This window comes from Leopardus geoffroyi, chromosome B2 (genome assembly GCF_018350155.1).
Source record: "Leopardus geoffroyi isolate Oge1 chromosome B2, O.geoffroyi_Oge1_pat1.0, whole genome shotgun sequence".
Taxonomy (NCBI): domain Eukaryota; kingdom Metazoa; phylum Chordata; class Mammalia; order Carnivora; family Felidae; genus Leopardus; species Leopardus geoffroyi.
The window spans coordinates 3,045,001-3,065,016 of NC_059332.1; the positions used below are offsets into that span (position 1 = coordinate 3,045,001).

At 44.4% G+C, this 20,016-nt stretch overlaps 1 long non-coding RNA gene and 2 other non-coding genes across 3 annotated transcripts; all 3 read right to left on the minus strand.

Annotated features, from left to right (window-relative positions):
• Positions 1-1,811: 1,811 nt before the first annotated feature.
• On the minus strand, positions 1,812-3,096 carry LOC123609537. Its single transcript, XR_006717810.1, has 2 exons — positions 2,874-3,096; positions 1,812-2,397 (listed from the first exon to the last, which is right to left on the minus strand). It is a non-coding gene; the product is annotated as an uncharacterized LOC123609537 (long non-coding RNA).
• Positions 2,853-2,934, minus strand: TRNAS-AGA. The gene has a single exon. It is a non-coding gene; the product is annotated as a tRNA-Ser (tRNA).
• Positions 3,097-17,848: 14,752 nt separating the features above from the next.
• TRNAS-AGA lies at positions 17,849-17,930 on the minus strand. Its single transcript has one exon. It is a non-coding gene; the product is annotated as a tRNA-Ser (tRNA).
• Between the last annotated feature and the right edge of the window lie 2,086 nt (positions 17,931-20,016).

Genomic DNA, 20,016 nt, shown 5'->3' on the forward strand with positions numbered 1-20,016 from the left:
CTTTCTTCCGTGACCCTCTTCTTGAATACAGACATTTCAACAGCTAAATTTATTCCTGGTCAACACGTGAGGGTTGTGCAAGTCCGTGAAAAAATAAGGGCGGTCAGTGTTCAATGGCGGAAGCGGACCCCCCCCCCCCCCGCCCCCCAGGATGGTTATGTAAATTTCATATACAGGTATCGATACGTAGAGATAGACAGATACATGTGTACACATATAGATTTGTAGAAGCCGGTTGAATAGTCCACATAAATGTTGAAGTGCTGAAGCTCAGACTCCCCCCAGGGCAGTTTGACCCAGACGGGAAGACAGATAAAAAGTGCGTAAGATTAGAACAAGCTGGAACCCACAAGCATGAACTGGATCCCACCGGATGGACTGAAATCTGTGTCAGCTTTGGTTGCCTCAGAACTTGGTGGTGCAGGTGTCCTGCAGAAGCCAGGGCCCTTCATTTAGGGCTAAACGCACACACGAGATCCGGGAAAGGAGGAGGCTGAAGGAGGGTGCAGGGGAAGGGGGGGTGCGGGGCAGTGGCAGACCCAGCTCTGCCTCCTGAGGAGGTAAGTCAGCAGATGAGTTAGAATGAGCAACAAGATGGCTGCTACTTGACCTCTTCCTCCAAATCTCCCCCAAGAATGTCTCCTGGGGACCATCCAATCAGAAACACATAGAAAAGGGAATTCTGGGGAATGTAGTTCAACCTGGCCGAGTTGACACAGATAATGAAGATAATGGGGGCGCTGGATGGCTCAATAAGTTGAGTGGCTGACTCTTCATTTTGGTTCAGGTCATGATCCTGGGGTCATCTGATGGAGCCCCTCATGGGGCTCCGAGCTGAGTGTGGAGCCTGCTTGGGATTCTCCCCTACTCGCACTCTTTCTCTAACATAAATAAATAAATAAGAAGACAATGTTTTAGTATTTACATATATAATAACCAAGAGCACGCTGTCTTAATTAGTATGGATTTATAAGTAATTGCATATGTCTTGAATATATATATATAGTATCAGTCTTCCCACTTTGCTCTCTTCTTCAATAGCTTCTTGTTTTTTAAGTTGTTCTGCATTTCCAAATGTGTTTTTAAAGCAGTGAGTTAATTTCCATACAATACATAGAGATTGATTGGATTTTATTGAACCTATTGATCAATTTGTAAATCGTTGTCATCTTGATAAAATTGAGTCTTTCCAGGGCACCTGGGTGGCTCCCATGGCTGAGCATCCGGCTTGATTTCAGCCTGATCTCACGGTTCATGGGTTCAAGCTCCACGTTGGGATTCTCTCTCTCCCTCTCTCTTTGGCCCCTACCCTGCTTGCACACATGCTCTCTCTCAAAATGAATAAACAAACATTTTTTTTTAAATTGAGTGTTTCGTGGGGCGCCTGGGTGGCTCAGTCGGTTAAGCGGCCGGCTCGGCTCAGGTCATGATCTCGCGGTCCGTGAGTTCGAGCCCCGCGTCGGGCTCTGGGCTGACGGCTCAGAGCCTGGAGCCTGTTTCCGATTCTGTGTCTCCCTCTCTCTGACCCTCCCCCGTTCATGCTCTGTCTCTCTCTGTCTCAAAAATAAATAAACGTTAAAAAAAAATAAAAATAAATAAATTGAGTGTTTCGAAACATAGTATTTCCCTATGTTATGTCTAATGCTCAAATTGTGCTTGGGGTTTTATTTAAAGGAGCATATTGTTAAATTACTTGTTCTATTGCTTTCTTTTTCTTCCTTCAACTTTTTATTTTGATCTAATTTCTAATTTATGGAGAAGTTGCAAGATAGTACAAAGAATTTTCATAAATCCTTCACCTATATTCGCTGTTAATTTATGATATGTGTTTTTTTAATAGCTAGATATATAGAAATAAGTTTACACATATATAATTTTTTTCTAGTGTTTCAGACAAGATGTCCCTTTACCACTAAATACTTCAGTGTGTATTTCCTAAAACCAGGGACGTTCTCTTTCCTAAGCACAGAACAGTTATGAAGTCTGGATTAAAACTCTTATTTGATCTAGAGACCTTGTTACTGTTTTGCCAACTGTGCGAATCCTTTATTTCAAGAAAAACAGATGACATTCATTCGTCCTGCCTCCTTAGTCCTTTCGTCTGGAAGAGCGCCCCCATCTTTGTGTTTCATCTCATTGACCTTCAAAGCCTAACTTGCGCAGGTATTTTGCAGAACGCCCCCTCACCCTGAGTTTGATGCTTTCCCGAAAGTTAAATTCAGATTGTGCGCTTTCAGCCGAGCACCACGCAGATGAGGTCGAGTCCACCGAAGTAGGTCTCTGGGCGGCACAGGATGCTGCCTGTGTCCATCGTCCCCGCTGTCGGGTTACCGTTCTCCTTCTGTACTACTCATCGTGACGCATGCAGCTCGCTTCTTTTGCATCCGATCCGGTTGCCTAGAAAACAGTGAGGCGCAGGAAGACGGACGAGAGCTGAGTGGCGCAAGCAGGTGGTCGGGGGCCCGGGACCGGCGGGAAGGCCCCGCCGCCAGGGGGCGCCCGCGGCCCGGAGACCGCCAGCCCGGGCGGGGGCGCACGGGGGGCGCGCGTGGCGTCGTCCGGCGGGAGCGCCGCGAACCGCGCAGGGCCCGGGGTCCCTCCGCGCTGGGTCTGCGGGGCACCCGGGCCTTGTGCCCCCGCCACCGGGCGCGCCACCCGCAGGAGGAAACCCAGGCGGCGTCGCCGCAGAGAAAAGCTTGCTCGGTGGGTTTTGCGGGGTTTTGCCTGTGAAGACCATTTTTAAAAAAAAAAACCGCCGCACGACGGGAGCCCGGAGGCAGCGAGAGGGACGGAGCGGGGCCCTGGTCACCAGGGCCGCCCCGCAGTGCCCGCGGGGGCGCAGAAAAACACGCCGTAGTCGGCAGGACTCGAACCTGCGCGGGGACACCCCAACGGATTTCTAGCCCGTCGCCTTAACCGCTCGGCCACGACTACCCGCGGGCGGGAGCGCACGGCCCCGCTTCCGTGGGCCGCGGCGGCGACGCGCACGATCCCTCGGGAGCTCCGCGGACACGCTGCGGCCGACCCCCGGGACCCCGGAGCGGCGGTGCCACCAGCGGTCGCGGGTGAGTCCGGGCTGCCACGCGGGCTCCAGGTGGGTTCCCGGTGAGTTCTAGGCGGGCACCGGGCGGGCACCTGCTTCCTTGGCTTGGTGCCCCGGGCGGAGGGCGCTCAGAGTTCTGCATCCCCTCGCCGGCAGGTTGCTAAGCCTCTTGTTTCCCGCTCGGCTTTGACGTTGGGCCGAGGCCCGGGCTCTTTCTCTCCGGGTTTAACCAACGCCCCGCAGCGTCTGTATTTCCTCTTAGGTTTGCATGTTAGTTTCTCTGGCCGCGTTTTCCCAACTCTTGAAGCGGATTTGGTCTGTGCTGCTTAGAAGGTCTTAATCTAATTTTAAAGAGGGAGGACAAGGAGGGGAGGGAGGAGGGCATGGGTGGGGAGGAGGAGGGGGTCCGAGCCGAAGACAGAAGGGGCTTCGGCGCCACTCAACCGCCCGGAGGACTGAAACATGCGTGGAGGCGGCTAAAGCCATATGTGGCCATAGACTGTGGCCGTTACCATGGTGACCGAAGAAGACAAGGGGACTCTTGGAGACACCCAGACCTTCTGCAACACCTCCATTGAGGAGATGCCCCTCGGTGTTCCCGACCTTATGTGAGAGGGGCTGTCCTGCTCCCCGCAGCAGCCCGGGGTCTGTGCGTGGCGGGCAGGGGGGTTGAGGAGGAGCAGGGGAGGGGAGGGGAGGGGAGGGAGACAGGGATGAGTATCTTGCTATTCTTTGCCTTTTTTTCTTTGAATAAATGTCCCTTTTTTGAGGCAAAACTAAATAGACAAGAGGAGGAGGGGGGAGAGGTGACGGGAAGAGGGAAGGGGGTGGGAGGGAGATGAAGGAGGTTCCTCTCCTAACATAAAATCAATTCTAGGAAACCCCCCCGGTTTAATGGAGGGGAGTCTGCTCGGAGGGGAGTATTAAGGCGGGTTTGGGGTAAAGGAGCCTGACTCCGTATTTAACTGAGCAGTCTATTGGCTGAACTGCCTTTCCCATCAAACTGAGTATCAATCGCGGAGTCATTGTTTACAAACCGGGTCAACTTATAACGTGACTAAGTGCAAATTTAAAGCAAAATGGAAGTTGTGATACAGATGCTGCCGTAATGTGTCACATTATGACGCTTTTGTTTGGTCCACACGTGTTTAACAAACCTGTGACGTTTTAAGTAAATTCCTGTGGAACTGTAGTTGGAGGGAAGTCAAATACCTGAGAAAAAAACAGAAACGTTTCATGCTTTCAAAACAGACAAAACAAATGTGTGGTGTTAGGAATCAGACAGGTGATGGTCGAAGGTACCTGTGGCTGCGAAAGTCCCCGAGGAGAACCTGCCCGGGATGCCGAGGATGGGGTTTCTCATTCTGGGGTCCCGGGTACACAGGTGCGTTCCCTTTGTGACACTTTCTTGAGCTGTGTCGTTATGGTTCACGTCTTTTTCCTCATCACTGCTACATTGTGTTGTATGTCCCTAAAGATTTCCTTCAAAAACAAAACCTCTGAAGCTATTGTAAATGAAAGGGGATTAATGAAGAATACAGACTCCTAGGAAAGTTTGGGACGGGGGGGGGGGGGTGGGGGGTGGGGGGTGGAGGGAGGTGCCAGCTCTAATCCAACCCCGAGGAGATGGGCTCCCAGAGAGCCTGCGTTGTCTCTGCAGTCGAGAAAGGAGAAAATCCAGACGCTGCCCCTGGAATGGTTGATTTCAGACGTCTGTTGCCTGAACCGCGGGGCAGAAATCTGGAGGCTTCTGCAACACCAGTGTACTTTCCAGGGCAGTGGTTCTCAAAATTTGGCACGAGAGCCTTTTGTCATGGCAGAAAGCAAGTCAGCCAGTGACTTGTGCCCCGGTCTCAGAGAGAAGAGGTCGGTGCCATTGCAAGAAAACTTAAATGCTACTCGGGTCCCCTAGAAGCAGTTGGGGAGGTGGTTCAGAGTCTTGGGCTCTGGATAGCAGGAGATGTAAAAAAACAAACTCGGGGGTTAACTTGGCCCTGTGATCAGTGCGTATCAGATAGACAGAAACAGAATCTAAGAAAACACAACAGTCAGAAAGTAGTTTACATTTCTTTTTTTAAAAAATGTTTACTTAATTTTGAGAGAGACAAAGAGAGTGCGAGGGGCAGAGGGGCAGAGAGAGGGGGAGACGCAGAATCCGAAGCAGGCTCCGGGCTCTGAGCTGGCAGCACAGGGCCCGATATGGGGCTCGAACCCACAAGCCATGAGATCATGACCTGAGCTGAAGTCAAGAGTGGGGCCCTTAGCCGACGGAGCCCCCCATGCGCCCAGGATTTGTACTTTTAACCTTCTAGCCTCTGTCGTAAGGGAAGGTTCAGAAAGTGGAACTAGATGCTTATGCCAACCTGCTGTACCCTGTGTAGACGTTAAAGCTGAAATGTTCTGCCTTCCCAGAGAAATAAAAATAATGCACCTGTATCACCCTGAGGGGAAGCCTCCTGACACCTCGAAAGACGCCCTCACTGTTAGTGACCAGTTTTTCAGCCATTGCCCCAGGAGATTACCCAGATTCCCACCATCTGATTTACTGCCTATAGCCTTTTTTTCTTACTGATTTTAAGGAGTTCTTTACGTATTCTAGACATAAATTTTTTGCCAAATGTGTGTGTGACAAATATCTCCTCCCGCTCTGTGACTTTTCACACTATTAATGTTGTCTTTGGAATGTGCTGGAGTTCTTAAGTTGAAAGGGGTCCAATTTATCTTTTTTTAATGGGTATTGCTTTTTGTGCTTATTAAACAGAAATCGTCGTTAATTCAAAGTTCGTGAAGACAGTCTCCTGTTTTCCTCGATAACATTTATTGTTTTAGCTCACATAGTTAGGTCTTGAATACATCTTGAATTAGTTTAGGGGACAGTTTACAGAGGAGGTCAATGTCCACATCGTTCTCCTTTGTAGGTGGAGTTGACTCAGAACTGCTTTTTGAAAAATCTAGCACTTGTTCCATTGAATTGCAGCGACACTTTGTTACATGTGTGTGGTTTTGTGTAGGCATATCTATCTTGTTGTATTGAGCTTTGTATCTGTCCTTATGCCAGTAACACACTTTCTTAATCAGTGTAGCTTTAGAATAAGTCTTGTTCTGTGGTAGTAAAAGTTTTGTTTGTAGTAAAAGTTTGTTTCCAGATTTGTTCTTATGCAAGACTTCCTTGACTATGCTAAGTCCTTTCCACTGGCAGTTACACTTTATTTGATTTTTAAAAAATTTTTAATGTTTATTTTTGGGAGAGAGAGGGAGGGGCAGAGAGAGAGAGAGAGCGAGACACAAGATCCAAAATCCAAAGCAGGCTCCAGGCTCTGAGCCGTCAGCACAGAGCCCGATGCGGGACTTGAACTCACGGACCGGGAGATCATGACCTGAGCCGAAGTTGGACGCTTAACCGACGGATCCACCCAGGAGCCCCTGAAATTGCATTTTAGACATGGTCAATTCTACCAAAAGTCCTGTTTGAATATTTTATTTCAAAGACATTGAGTCTGTGTCTTTCAGTCTATGAATATGGTGTATCCTTTCATTTAGACAATTTTTAAAATTCTCTGCACAGTGATTTGGAGCTATTAATGGAGCACTGTTGTACTTTTTAATGACATTTATTACTGTATTTGTTATTAGGTTATTCATAGTTTTCTTGCTATTGTAAGTGACATTTTAAAAAGTTGTCTTTTTTTTTTTTTTTTGCCAGGGTGTATGAAGATGACATATATTTATTTGGATGTTGGGTTTTGTATGCAGCAAATTTGCTATTTTTACTTATTAATTCTAATAATTTGTAGATTTGGGGAGTCTTCCAAGCACCTAATTGTGTCATCTGCAAATGATGGCAGTCATATTTCTTCATTTCCAATCTCAATGTCTTTAATTCTTTGTTATGCCTTAACTTATTTTATGAGCTAAGATCCCAGTACAACTTTGAAAGCAGTGGTGGGAGTGACCATACTTGTCTTGGTCCCAGTATCTGGGAGAAAGTGTTAAATACTTACCATAATCAGGATGTTAGATGTCGGATTTTGTATATATGCATCATGGGATTAAGAAATCTCCTTTCCATTCCTAGACTGGTGAAAGTTTTTAATGAGGGGTGTTGAATTTTGTCAAATGCTATGATCATTTGATTTTTTTCTCTTACTCTTTGTGATACATTTCAAGTGATGTTTATATTAACTTTTTTTTTTTCAATATTTATTTTTGGGACAGAGAGAGATAGAGCATGAACGGGGGAGGGGCAGAGAGAGAGGGAGACACAGAATCGGAAACAGGCTCCAGGCTCTGAGCCATCCGCCCAGAGCCCGACGCGGGGCTCGAACTCACGGACCGCGAGATCGTGACCTGGCTGAAGTCGGACGCTTAACCGACTGCGCCACCCAGGCGCCCCAATTGATGTTTGTATTAAACAAATTTCATATTACTGAGACAAACATTACCTCTTTACTTTCAACTCATTGGATCACTGATATTACGGGATCTGATTGCTATTATTTGATTTAGGAGTTTTACATCTAGAATGTTCAACACATAGATCGACCTGGAATTTCCTCTCCAGTAATATCCTTGTCAGGTGTTAGTATGAAGATTATTCTGGCCTCATCAAGAGAGTTACGAATGTTTTTACTTTTTCTGTTTGCTGAGAGAGTTTATGTATGGTATTATTCCTTCCTCAATGGTTTAAGGTTTCAACGGTGAAGCCATTTTTGCATACTGTTTGCTTTGTCAAAAGGTGTTAGAAGCTGAACTGTGTTCCCTCCCAGATGCATTTTTTTAAACTTTTAAAATTTATTTCTGAGAGACAGAGAGGGAGAGATATAGCATGAATGGGGGAGGGACACACACGCAGAGAGAGAGACACAGAACTTGAAGCAGGCTCCAGGTTCTGAGCTGTCAGCACGGAGCCCGGCATGGAGCTTGAACCCATGAACTGTGAGATCGTGACCTGAGCCGAAGTCGGACAGATGCTCAACCGACTGAGCCACCCAGGCGCCCTTTCCCTCCCAGATTCAGATGCTGAAGACCTAACCGCCACCCCCCACCCCAGTGCCCCACCTCAGAATGTGGCTGCCCTTGGAGATAGAGACTTTAAAAAGGAAATTAAGTTAAAATGAGGCTGTTAGGATGGGCGCTAATTCAATCTGACCGGTACCCTTATAGGAAGAAATTTGCACACCAAGAGACCCCAGAGATGAGCACTCACAGAAGAAAGGCCATATAAGGACACAGCTATCTTCACATAAGAGAAAATGGTTCTCTGCAAGCCAGAGAGACAGGTCTCTGGATAAACCAAGACTGCACCTTGATCTTGGACTTCTAGCCTCAAGAAATGTGAGAAAATAAATTTCTGTTGTTTAAGCCCCTGATTCTATGGTATTTTGTAATGGCTGCCATAGCAAGCTAACACAGAGGGTAATTATGACTTTAATTTCTCTCGTAGACTTCAGACTGTTTGAACTTTTCATTTCTCTTTGTGTCTGCTTTGGTAAGTCACGTTTATAAAGGAACCTGTGATCTATCCTCTATTGTCAGATTCCTTCCCCACGAACTATTCGTTTTATCTTTTCACTCTGATCTTGATATCAGTAAGATCTTTAACGTCCCCCTTTTATACTTTTTCCTCCTTAAAAATAGTCTGGGTTTGGGGCGCCTGGGTGGCTCAGTCGGTTGGGAGTCTAACTTTGGCTCAGGTCACGATCTCACGATTCGTGGGTTTGAGCCCCGCGTCGGGCTCTGTGCTGACAGCTCAGAGCCTGGAGCCCGCTTTGGATTCTGTGTCTCCCTCTCTCTTTCTGCCCCTCCCCTGCCCACACCCTGTCTCTCTCCCTCTCAAAAATAAATAAACATTAAAAAAATTTAAAAAAAATTGTCTTGATTTGAGGTAACAGTTTTACTACGTGAAAAGCAAATTTTTGTTCTATTAATTTCCTCTATTCTTTTTCAGCGGGTATCACACTTAACTCTTGTTTTTTCCTTGGGACTTTTAAAGATTTAGTTTACTGGCTTGTTAAAACTCGATTCTTGAGATGAAAGCTTAGATCATTACCTTTCCATTTTTCTTCTCTGTTAATGTGTAGACTTGGAGCTAACGATTAGACCTCAAGTGCTGTTGCAGCTTCTTGTCACAAGACGTTATAGACCCGGTTTTCATTATCAGGCAGTTAAAAATCGTTTACAGGCTTTTAAACTTATTTGACCCACGGGGTTATTTTGTAAATTCAATTCCGTTACTTGATTTTGTAACATTTGAGGATTTTCCACTTGTTGATGTTCTTGACATTGGTTTTGATTTCATTTTACAGTGCTGGACCTGTTCCGCTTGATCTCTGTCTCCTGAAACTTGTTGAGACTTGCGTGATGCTTCGCCTGAGTGATTTTGTTCAGTGTCTCCTGTGTCCCCCAAAAGCTCAGGTGTTCTGCAGTTGGGGATCGTATTAATCCAGTTGCCTAAAATTCCCTCACTACATTTTACTTAATTTTCCGTACTAAATTTTTCTCTAAGTCCCATTTGTTATTTCTACAGAGGTGTTGAAATATCAACTATGATTATGGATTTTTGTGTGTCTTCATTTAGCTCTGTCCATCTTTTGCGTTCTATACTTTGAAGCTGTTATTATGCCCGTACAAATACAGTGTTGTAATATTTTCTTACTAAATTGACCCTGGAGGTTATGAAATAGCCTCATATTAATTTTAGTAATGCTTCTTTCTTAAAGGCTACAAATTCAAATTATTATCATTAAAGTGGTTCGGGTCAGTTTTCGTTGTTGTTATTTATTCTGTGTCTTCCATTTTTTTTTACCTCAATTCTTTTTTAAAAAGCCATATGTTGGGGCGCCTGGGTGGCGCAGTCGGTTAAGCGTCCGACTTCAGCCAGGTCACGATCTCGCGGTCTGTGAGTTCGAGCCCCGCGTCAGGCTCTGGGCGGATGGCTCAGATCCTGGAGCCTGTTTCCGATTCTGTGTTTCCCTCTCTCTCTGACCCTCCCCCGTTCATGCTCTGTCTCTCTCTGTCCCAAAAATAAATAAACGTTGAAAAAAAAAAAAAATTTAAAAAAAAAAAAAAAAAAAGCCATATGTTTAAATTGTGTGCCTTATAAAAAGCATATCGTTTTGGGTAAATTTTTTTCTCATTATGATGATCTGTCTTATAATTGAAATATTTAGTCTACCAGCATTAAAGATAAGTAGTTATTTAGTTTTGCTTCCAGTTCTCCCAACTTTGCCAGTTTGTTCTTTGTCCTCCCATTCCTGCTCCCTTGCCCCTTTTTAAATCGATAAGTATTTATATTATTCACCTTCTTCTGGATGAATACAGGATTTTAGTATAGATATCTTGCTCATCTTTTATTAGATTTACTGCTAGGCAGTTGACATTTTTGATGCTTATTGAAATTGGAACTTTTTTTTTTTTTTTTTTTTTTGAGAGAGCATGAGCAGGGCAGGGACAGAGAGAGAATCCCAACCAGGCTTCATGCTCAGTGTGGAGCCCTACGTGGGGCTTGATCTCACGACCATGAAATCATGACCTGGGCCGAAGTCAAGAGTTGGATGCTTAACCGACTGAGTCACCCAGCACCTCACCCTTTATCAGGTCTTGTCATGCATATCTGCTAATGAGGCATTCTCCCTGCTTTCCTTTGAGTGAAACCATCCTTATTTTGCCTCAATTTAGGTATAACTTACGTACTGTAAAGACCACAAATCTTAAAATTATATAGCTTGATCAGCTTTCGCATGTACATATACCTGTATGACAATCGCCACGATCAAGATACAGAATATTTTCAGCAGTATAGAAGGCTCTCATTAGTCTCATCCCTGTCCGCGTGGACCCTCCCTCCAAGGACAAGCACTCTATCGTCATATATTAATTTTGCTGTTTTCGTACTTCTTATGAGTGGAGATGGACACTCTTCTAGATGTTTTTTTGAGTGACGTCGTATCTGTGAGGCTTGGCCATGTTGCTGTGTTTATCAGTAGTTATTCCTTATAATGGCTGTATACTATTCCACATTTCCATTCTGCCACTGACAGTACATTTAGGTGGTTTAGACTTTGACTATCACAAATGACGTTGTTACGAACATGCGCGGACACGCTCTTTGTGTTGGTTATATGGTCAAGAAGGATAGTATCTGGGTCATAAGAATATTATGTGTAACTTTTGTAGGCATGGTGAAACATTTTTTCCAAGTGGTTACGCGAATTTATACTCCTACTAGCAATGTGAAAATGCTCTTACCACTAGTTTTTATGCTCAGAGTTTTAAATTTTAGCCATTCTCATGGGTGTATAGTGCTATCTCATTTTGGTTTCGATTTGCATTCCTCTGGTGAGTCATGATGTTGAGTGCCTTTTTATATGCTTATTGACCCTTTTGAATGTCTAAAAAATTTTTTTTAACATTTATTTCTTTTTGAGAGGAGAAAGACAGAGCATGAGCAGGGGAGGAGAGAGAAAGAGGGAGACACAGAATCTGAAACAGGCTCCAGGCTCTGAGCTGTCAGCACAGAGCCCGACGCGGGGCTCGAACTCACAGACCGTGAGATCATGACCTGAGCCGAAGTCGGATGCTTAACCGACTGAACCACCCAGGCGCCCCCATTTTGAATATTTTTAACAAAATGTCTGCCAAGCCTGTTGCCCATTTTCTTTTTCTTTTTGTAATGTTTACTCATTTTTGAGAGACAGAGAGAGACAGTGCACAAGCAGGGGAGAGGCAGAGAGAGAGGGAGGCATGGAATCCAAAGCAGGCTCCAGGCTCTGAGCTGTCAGCACAGAGGCCCAACACGGGGCTCAAACTCACAAACTGCAGGATCATGACCTGAGCTGAAGTTGGACGCTTAACCAACTGAGCCACCCAGGCACCCCTGTTGCCCACTTTCAAGTTGAGTTGTCTACTCTTATTTATTCGTAGAGGTCATATATATATATATATATATATATATATATATATATATATATATATGGAAATTAGTCATTTGATGGATGGATGGATAATATACATACAGATCCCAGATACCTCCTCCCATTTCAAGGCTTTGTTTTTGCTTTTTTCATGGGTGTCTTCTGCAACCAATACATCCTTAATTTGAAGTGTCCAACTCTTCAACTTCTTTTTTTTATGACTCAGTTGGTCCCATTTGAGAAATCTTTCTCTAGCCCAAGTCCATGAAGATATTCTGCTCTGTTTTCTTCTAGACACTGGGTTGTTTTTTCTTTCACATGAAGGTTTATCACGAAATAGTTTTGTTTGTAATGCATTTATAATGCGAAGTAGGAAGTCAAGATTCATTTAATTCTATCAAGATGTTGTATCATTATGGAAAAGACCACCCTCGCTTGACTAAATTTACCTAGGACCTATTTTGTGAGTTGGCAGCATAACTGTTCTAGCTTAGTTTATCTTCTTCAATATTGACTTGACTTTGCAAGCTCCTTTGCACTAGAGCCCGTTTCTACAAAAATACTTTCTGAGATTTGGATTTGGATTTCATTGAATCTGCTGAGTAATTTAAGATGATTTGACATCCTAACACTCTTGAGTCATCCCATATGCAAAAGAGATCACTTGTTAGGTCTTCTTTAATGTAGCCCAGTAATGTATTGTAGTTTCTGATGGAGTCTTGCACAGTTTTGTCAGACTTATTCCTAGGTAATGTTTGTAATGCTATTGAAATGGAATTTAGAAAATTCTATATTTCACTTGTTTATTGCTAGAATATATTCACACGATTGACATTTTGCACATTGACCACAAAGGCAATAACCTTCTGAATAGTAACGAATAGTAAGTAACTAAATTCATTTAACTAATTCCAGTAATTTTTAGATTCTTCTCAGTTTCGTACATTCCTAATAATGAAAGGTTTCATTTCCCAGGATTAATATCAATTATTCTGGTCTTGTTTTTTTAAAAAAATTTTTTTTAATGTTTATTTATTTTTGAGAAAGAGACAGAATGCAAGTGGGTTGGAGCGGAGAGAGGAAGGCAGACTCCAGGATCCAAGCTGTCAGCACAGAGCCTAACGTGGGGCTTGAACTCACAAGCTGTGAGGTCATGACCTGAGCTGAAGTCAGACGCTCAACCAACTGAGCCACCTAGGGACTCCTATTCTCTTCTTGTTTTATTGCACTAGATTTTACTTCCAGAACCATGTTGAGTAAAAGAAATAATATAGACATCTTGGTCATGTTCCCAGACTGGGCTCAGTGTAGGTATTATTTTATTGTTTTAGGTAGACTAAAGAAATTCCCCTCTATTCAGCATTTTTCGGGTTTTTATCATGAATTGATGTTGAATTTTATCAAATGTTTTTTCTGTGTTTAATAAGATGATCATTGGTTCTTACATTTATTTTATTGATGCGGTAAATTACATTTTAAAAATGTTAAGCCAATCTTGAATTTCTAGAATAAAGTCCATTTGATCATGATGTTTCAGCTTTTTCAAAAAATATGCTTGATTTGATTTGCTTATATCTTAGTTAACAGTTTTGAGCTTCGCTTCTGTTTATAAGAGATACTGGCCTGTAATATGCTGTTCTCATAATGTCTTTCAGGTTCTGGATCAGAGTTATGTTGGTCTCATATAATGAGTTGAAAGATGTTTTTTTTCTGTAAGATTTCAGTAGGATTGATTTCATCTCTCTTTGCATAGAAAAATTACAAATGAATCTATCTACTCCTGGAAGTTTATATGAGTGACTTTTTAAATTGTGGATTCAATCTCTTTATTTAAAAACAATTTTTCTTGTTCATGTTTATTTACTTTTGAGAGAGAGAGAGAGACAGAGCATGAGCAGGGGAGGGGCCGAGAGAGAGGGAGACACAGAATCCGAAGCAGGCTCCAGGCTCTGAGCTGTCAGTACAGAGCCCCACTCGGGGCTCAAACTCACAGACCATGAGATCGTGACCTGAGCCGAAGTCAGACGCTCAACTGACTGAGCCACCCAGGCGCCCCCGAGGTGGTGAGTAATTTATGGATTCAATCTCTTTAATAGGAATAGGACAATTCAGTTTCCTATTGCTTTTTGTGTCAGTTGTGGTAAATTGTGTTTTTCCAGGAATGTATCCATTTCATTGAACGCGTCTCATGTATTGACATAAAGATGTTTATAATCCCTCTTTCTTGTTTTCAAAATATGTTTAGGATATATATGAATATCATCTGTTTCATTCCTCCTGCTGGTATTTTGTGTGTTTATCTTACCGTCTTTTTGATTAGTCTTGTTCAGGGTGTATCTATTTTATCATTCTTTTCAGAGCCAGCTTTTTCACTTTGTTGATTTTCTCTGATGTATGTCTGTTTTCCATTGATCGATGTTTGCACTTATTTTTATAGAGCCTTCTACTTTGTGCATTTAAATTCCCAACTTTTTATGGCTTGCTGAGCCATAAAATTAACAAGTTAAATCACTTATTTTCAACCTTTGTCTCGTTCTAATACCTGCAGTCAAAAGTAAAAATCTGGGGGTGGGGGGAGGGCCTGGGTGGCTCTGTCATTTAAGTGTTGGACTTCGGCTGGGGTCATGGTCTTGCAGTTTGTGAGTTCGAGCCCCGCGTCGGGCTCTGTGCTCACGGCTTGGAGCCTGGAGCCTGCTTCAGATTCTGTGTCTTCCCCTCTCTCTGCTCCTCCCCTGCTCGTGCTGTGTGTGTGTGTGTCTCAAAAATAATAGACATTTAGAAATATGTAAAAATAAAAAATAAAAAAATAAAAATTTCCCTCTAAAAATGGCTCTAGCTACATCAAATAAGAATATAATGCATTTCATTATTATTCAGCTCAAAAAAATTTTAGATTTCCATTTTGTTATCTTCTTTGACCCATGGACTACATAGATGTGTATTGCTTTCTTTTCAAACATTCAGAGTTTTCTGGTAGTCTTTCTGAAGTACATAACATTGAACCTTTGTTACAGTTGGTCTATGTTAGTGTTTCTTTTTTTTTTTAAATTTTTTTTTTCAACGTTTATTTATTTTTGGGACAGAGAGAGACAGAGCATGAACGGGGGAGGGGCAGAGAGAGAGGGAGACACAGAATCGGAGACAGGCTCCAGGCTCTGAGCCATCAGCCCAGAGCCTGACGCGGGGCTTGAACTCATGGACCGCGAGATCGTGACCTGGCTGAAGTCGGACGCTTAACCGACTGCGCCACCCAGGCGCCCCAATGTTTCTTTAAGCTAAAGACATAGCCGTTACTCCTTTTGTGTGGTTCTTATGACTAGGGTTTGTCACTTACTGCTAAGGGGAAATGCTTCTGAAGTCTCAAATAACAGTCCTGTTAACCAAGTTCCCTCCGACGGGGAGAGGCGTGAACTTTAACCTCTGTGTCCCCCAGAAGTATACGCCTGCTGAATCTCTAGAGAACATTATTGGCCTTCCAGCTGCTCTTTCCGACAGAGTTTTGGAACATCTTCCTGTGTGTGTGTGTGCAGTTGAGGGATTTGTCGATGACATAAGAAGAATACATAGAAATTCGAGCTCCTTCTCCGTGGTTCCCTCACCACCAGAACTTTGTCCCTCGGGTTCTAGGTCTCCCCGGCCCAGCGCATCTACATCTTTGCACTTGACATCTATTCCAAAATGCTGGAAAATGGCACGTGTCCTCAAGGGGATGCCCTTGGGCACCTCGGGTCCTGTTTCCCTTCTCCCACGGTTGGGAGCCCTTCAAGCCCTGCCCGCGTTGATTGCTCTCAGTGCCTTCATAATTCTTATCATGACGAATCATATTTCCTCCATAAAAAAGGAATATTTTGTCTCTGAAGAAGAGAGACAAATGAGATTCAATGTTAGGTGAAAAGCAGGGGGCAGCCTCCTGCGCCCTAGAGTCGCTTCAGAAATAAGCTAGGGGCCGACAGAGCTGCACGGTAATACTATCTTTTAAACTTGACTATCAAAACTTCATGACAGAATGTTAACAATTAACTTTAAAGTAATATTTCATATTTAGGCTTTTACCTTGGAAGGGTGGCCCTTCTTTTAAAAAACGATGCTGTGGGGAGGGGGGGGGCGCCTGGGTGGCTCGGTCCTTTAAGCCTCCGCCTCTTGCTCTGGGCTCAGGTCGTGATCTCTTGGTCGTGGGATCAAGCTCCACACGGGGCTCTGCACCAACCGCAGGGAGCCTGCTTGGGATTCTCTCTCTCCCCCTCTCTCTCTGCCCCTTCCCCATTCTCTTGCTCTCAAAATAAGTAACCTAAAAAAAAAAAAAAAGAATAGGTTATAAAAAACAAATCTTTTTTAAAAAACAACAACAACGCTGCTGGGCTTTAACCACGGCTCACAGAAATACTGATTTTAACATTTACCCATCTGGCAATGGTCCAAGTATTGAGGGTGCTTCTATTACCAACCTTACTCATCCTTACAAAGGAGCGTGGGATGATTCCGATTTGGTCACACCTCCCCATGTTACATGTTTTTGTCGCTGTGGATGTTAGTACTATCTTGTTTTCACATCCTGCGATGCAGTCAGTCAGTAAACAATGTTGTTTTGGGCATGCAGTGTTTAGTCAGCTTTTTCTTGTGTGTCATGAATTTCTTTGCTCACTGAAGCATTTTGAACCCATTCCCTCACCAATCCTAAATTCTTACTGAGTAATTTACTCATTGCCCCTTTCATATCAATGGTTTAAACTGTGTATTTGTGCTTTTCTTTTTCAATATAATTTATTGTCAAATTAGCTAACATAGTATGTACAGTGTGCTCTTGCTTTTGGAAGAAGACAATAAATTTCAATGAGTATAGTCTTCATTTATGGTTTTATTCTGTTTTCTTCTTTCACCCTTTTATTTTGAAATCATTTAATTTTCAAATAATTTCCGACGGACAGAACATTTACGAGAATATAAAGAATTCCTGGCTACCCTGCACTCCATTCTCCAAAGTTTAGCATGTTTGACATATTATTGTACTTTCCTTTTCTCTTCATGTCATACTTTTTTGAAACTGAGACGGAGTTTGAAGACGCATAGTCTTTTCTTTCTTCTCCCAGTATTTTTAAAGCCATTCTTTTATATAACCAAAGAACAATGAGTACAATCAGGAATTACCACCGATAAAATAAAATTATTTAATCCCGGTGGTTCATTCGGATTTCATCGATTGTTCCAATAATGTCCTGCACAGCAAAAGAAAACCCCAGATCATGTGTTGCATTAAATTCTTTTAAGACCTGAAACATTATTCTTCCTCTGTGTCATACTGGTGCGATTTGCGAGGAGAACAACGCAGTTACTTTGTGGGACGACCCTCCTTTTGAAACCGTCCGAGGTTTCCTCTGATCAGATTCACACCACACATTTTTGAGGGATACCTAGAGTGACCTTGTGCCCTGCCGACGCGTCACATCCGGGGGAATTCTGATTGGCCGCCAGCCGTCCACCACGGGGTCCCGGAGCTGGCACCGCCCCTGGCGCGGAAGCCATTTTCCTCCAGGTCGGACTGCAGCTCCTCCCCCGCCCCGCCCCGCCCCCCCCCCCCCGCTCCGGGACGAGCGCCCTGGCGCCGCAGGTGGACGCCCCCGACCCAGCGCGGTCCTTCGCCGGACCTCGGAGCGCGGCTGCAGTTCCGGGGCGGGACGACGGAAAGCACTGACGGGACGCGCCCGGGGAGCGTCCCCTGGGGTGGCCCAGGTGCCTGGTGCGCGTCTACACTGGCTAGCCCCGGCCGGCCTCCGCTAAAGCTTCGGGCGGGTTTTCCGAGGAAAAGAGGGAGCCCTGCTCTCCGGGGCGTTAAAGTAACAGGGCCCGCGGCTCCCGGCGGGGGCCGAGGCCGAAGTCGGACCGGAGAAAAACACGCCGTAGTCGGCAGGATTCGAACCTGCGCGGGGAGACCCCAATGGATTTCTAGTCCATCGCCTTAACCACTCGGCCACGACTACATGGGGCTCGAGCGGCCAGCGCAGGCCTTACCTAGAAAGAGCAGCGGCCGAAGGCGGGGAAAGGGTGGAGGCCGCGGGCGCCGGGAGCCGAGTCGCTGCCAAGTGTGTGCGACCTGCCGGGGGTTCCGGGGCCGCGGGCCCGCCGGAGGGGAGCCCTGGGCCCGTGACCGACCGGAGCGGCTTTCGGGAGGGACTCGGCGCCGCCGGCCGCTGTCGCGGGCGCAGGGCGTGGGGAGGCCTGCGGGGGGCGCCTTCCCAGAGCAGGACCCTGTGTTGATTCGTGTGCAAAGCGGGGCCTCTCTCTCTCTCTCTCTCCCTCTCCAAAGTTAGCGAGCGCCGGTGTGTTTTCTCTTCCCCGACTTGGTCTCCGCCTTCGAGTCCGAGGTCGTGGGGTGCCCCGGTGCCAGGAGTTGGTTGTGGTCTACTCGGGGTGCCCTGCTCGCTTAAGAGGCAAACGATCGCAGGTGGAGAAATCACGTCGCCTGTAGAGAGCGAGGAAGAGACGAGAAAGGGAGAGACGTTAGTTAATCCTGTGGTTTGATGGGACAGCCTGCTCCGAAGGGGTAGACGTGAAGCCGTTATTATCCATAACTTGTGCGGATTCCCTCCTCTTTTTTACTTGGTGTACACGTTTTTTATCAAGCACGTTGTGGCTCTTTTGTTTTTGCTTAAGTCATCTGGAACGCTAGTTTTGATTGAGGTTTGATACCGAGGAAATATCCAAGATCTGTGCTTTGGAAAACACTGCAAAACAGCAATTAGTGATGTGCCCTTTGAATTACAATTAATCAACTGCTTGTTGGCTTTAGGGTGCCAGTGAGGAAGGAGTGGACCCAGGTGCAACTTTGTTTCACTGGACTGAAAATGTTTTTAATGGAATGGGTCTAGGTAAAGGAAGACAATGCACGTTGAGCTGCAGGAAACAAAAGCTAGTCCAGTTATTATTTTAGTCCTGCTTTGGAAATAAACCAAACGTCCATCTGCGGTAGAGAAGACAAATCGTGAGCTGCTGTTGTTTGTTTGTTTGTTTGTTGTTTTCTTTTAAAATGGAATTTCACCCCACAGGGAGTGGAAGGAACTACAAGAACAATCACACGAATGAAACCTCCCACGCTAAGAATGAGCGAGGGGAGCCAGGCACAAAAGAATACATTTATAGTGCATTCCATTGTTTGAAAGTTCAAAAACAGGTGAAACTAATCTATGGTGTTAGAAATCAGAATGATACTGCCCTTGGGAGGAGTTTCTAGCATTCTGGTAATGTTTCGGTTTTCAAATTGGGTGCTGAGTCCATGGTTGTGCTGTCTTTGTGTAGACATACTGAGTTGTTCACTCTCGGATGCTTTGTTGTGTAGCTGTTAAAGTTAATCAAATATTTTTCTTTCAAAAGATCCTTCATCACTAGGATGTCATACTTTTTTGCTGCTGCTACAATGTATGTCACATCCAAATATTTATTGATAACATACTTAGATACTCACTATTTGGAGTAAAAACATTCTGTGTTACCAAACTTCCAGCCATTGTGCAAAAAGACGCATTCCTGAGGCAGAGTTATATCTTAAATTATTCATCTGTGCATTTTTCATGAATTTCTATCCTTTCCTGTTCTCTAGAACCCTGAGTTAATGAAATATGTTAACTTAAATAAAGTGTTCAGAGCGTTGCATCCAGTAAAAACTCAGTAAGCTTTGTCTTTTATTCACCAAATTATACCTTCTATGTAGGTAGTGGTTTTTGTTTTATTTTTTAATTGGTTGGTGCGTGGCACATGATAGCTGCTCAATTAATATTTTACCCATATAGCCCCGGGGCATCTATGTGCAACTTCCTGTACTAGCTTCCATTTCATGTGCAGACCCAGTCACTAAAACGAATATATATGTGTACACACGCGTTCTTGCTGTCCTCAGTATTGAAAGTCTCTTTCGTGTAAGGGGTGGCTAAAAATTTTCCAAGTCGTCAAAATCTGGTTCCCTTTTGCTTAACAGTTCTTTCCTCGATTTCTTTTTAAATTTTTGTAAAAAAAAAAAAATTTTTTTTTAACTATAGACATCAGGGAGAAGTCAAGCTGCACCTTCCACAC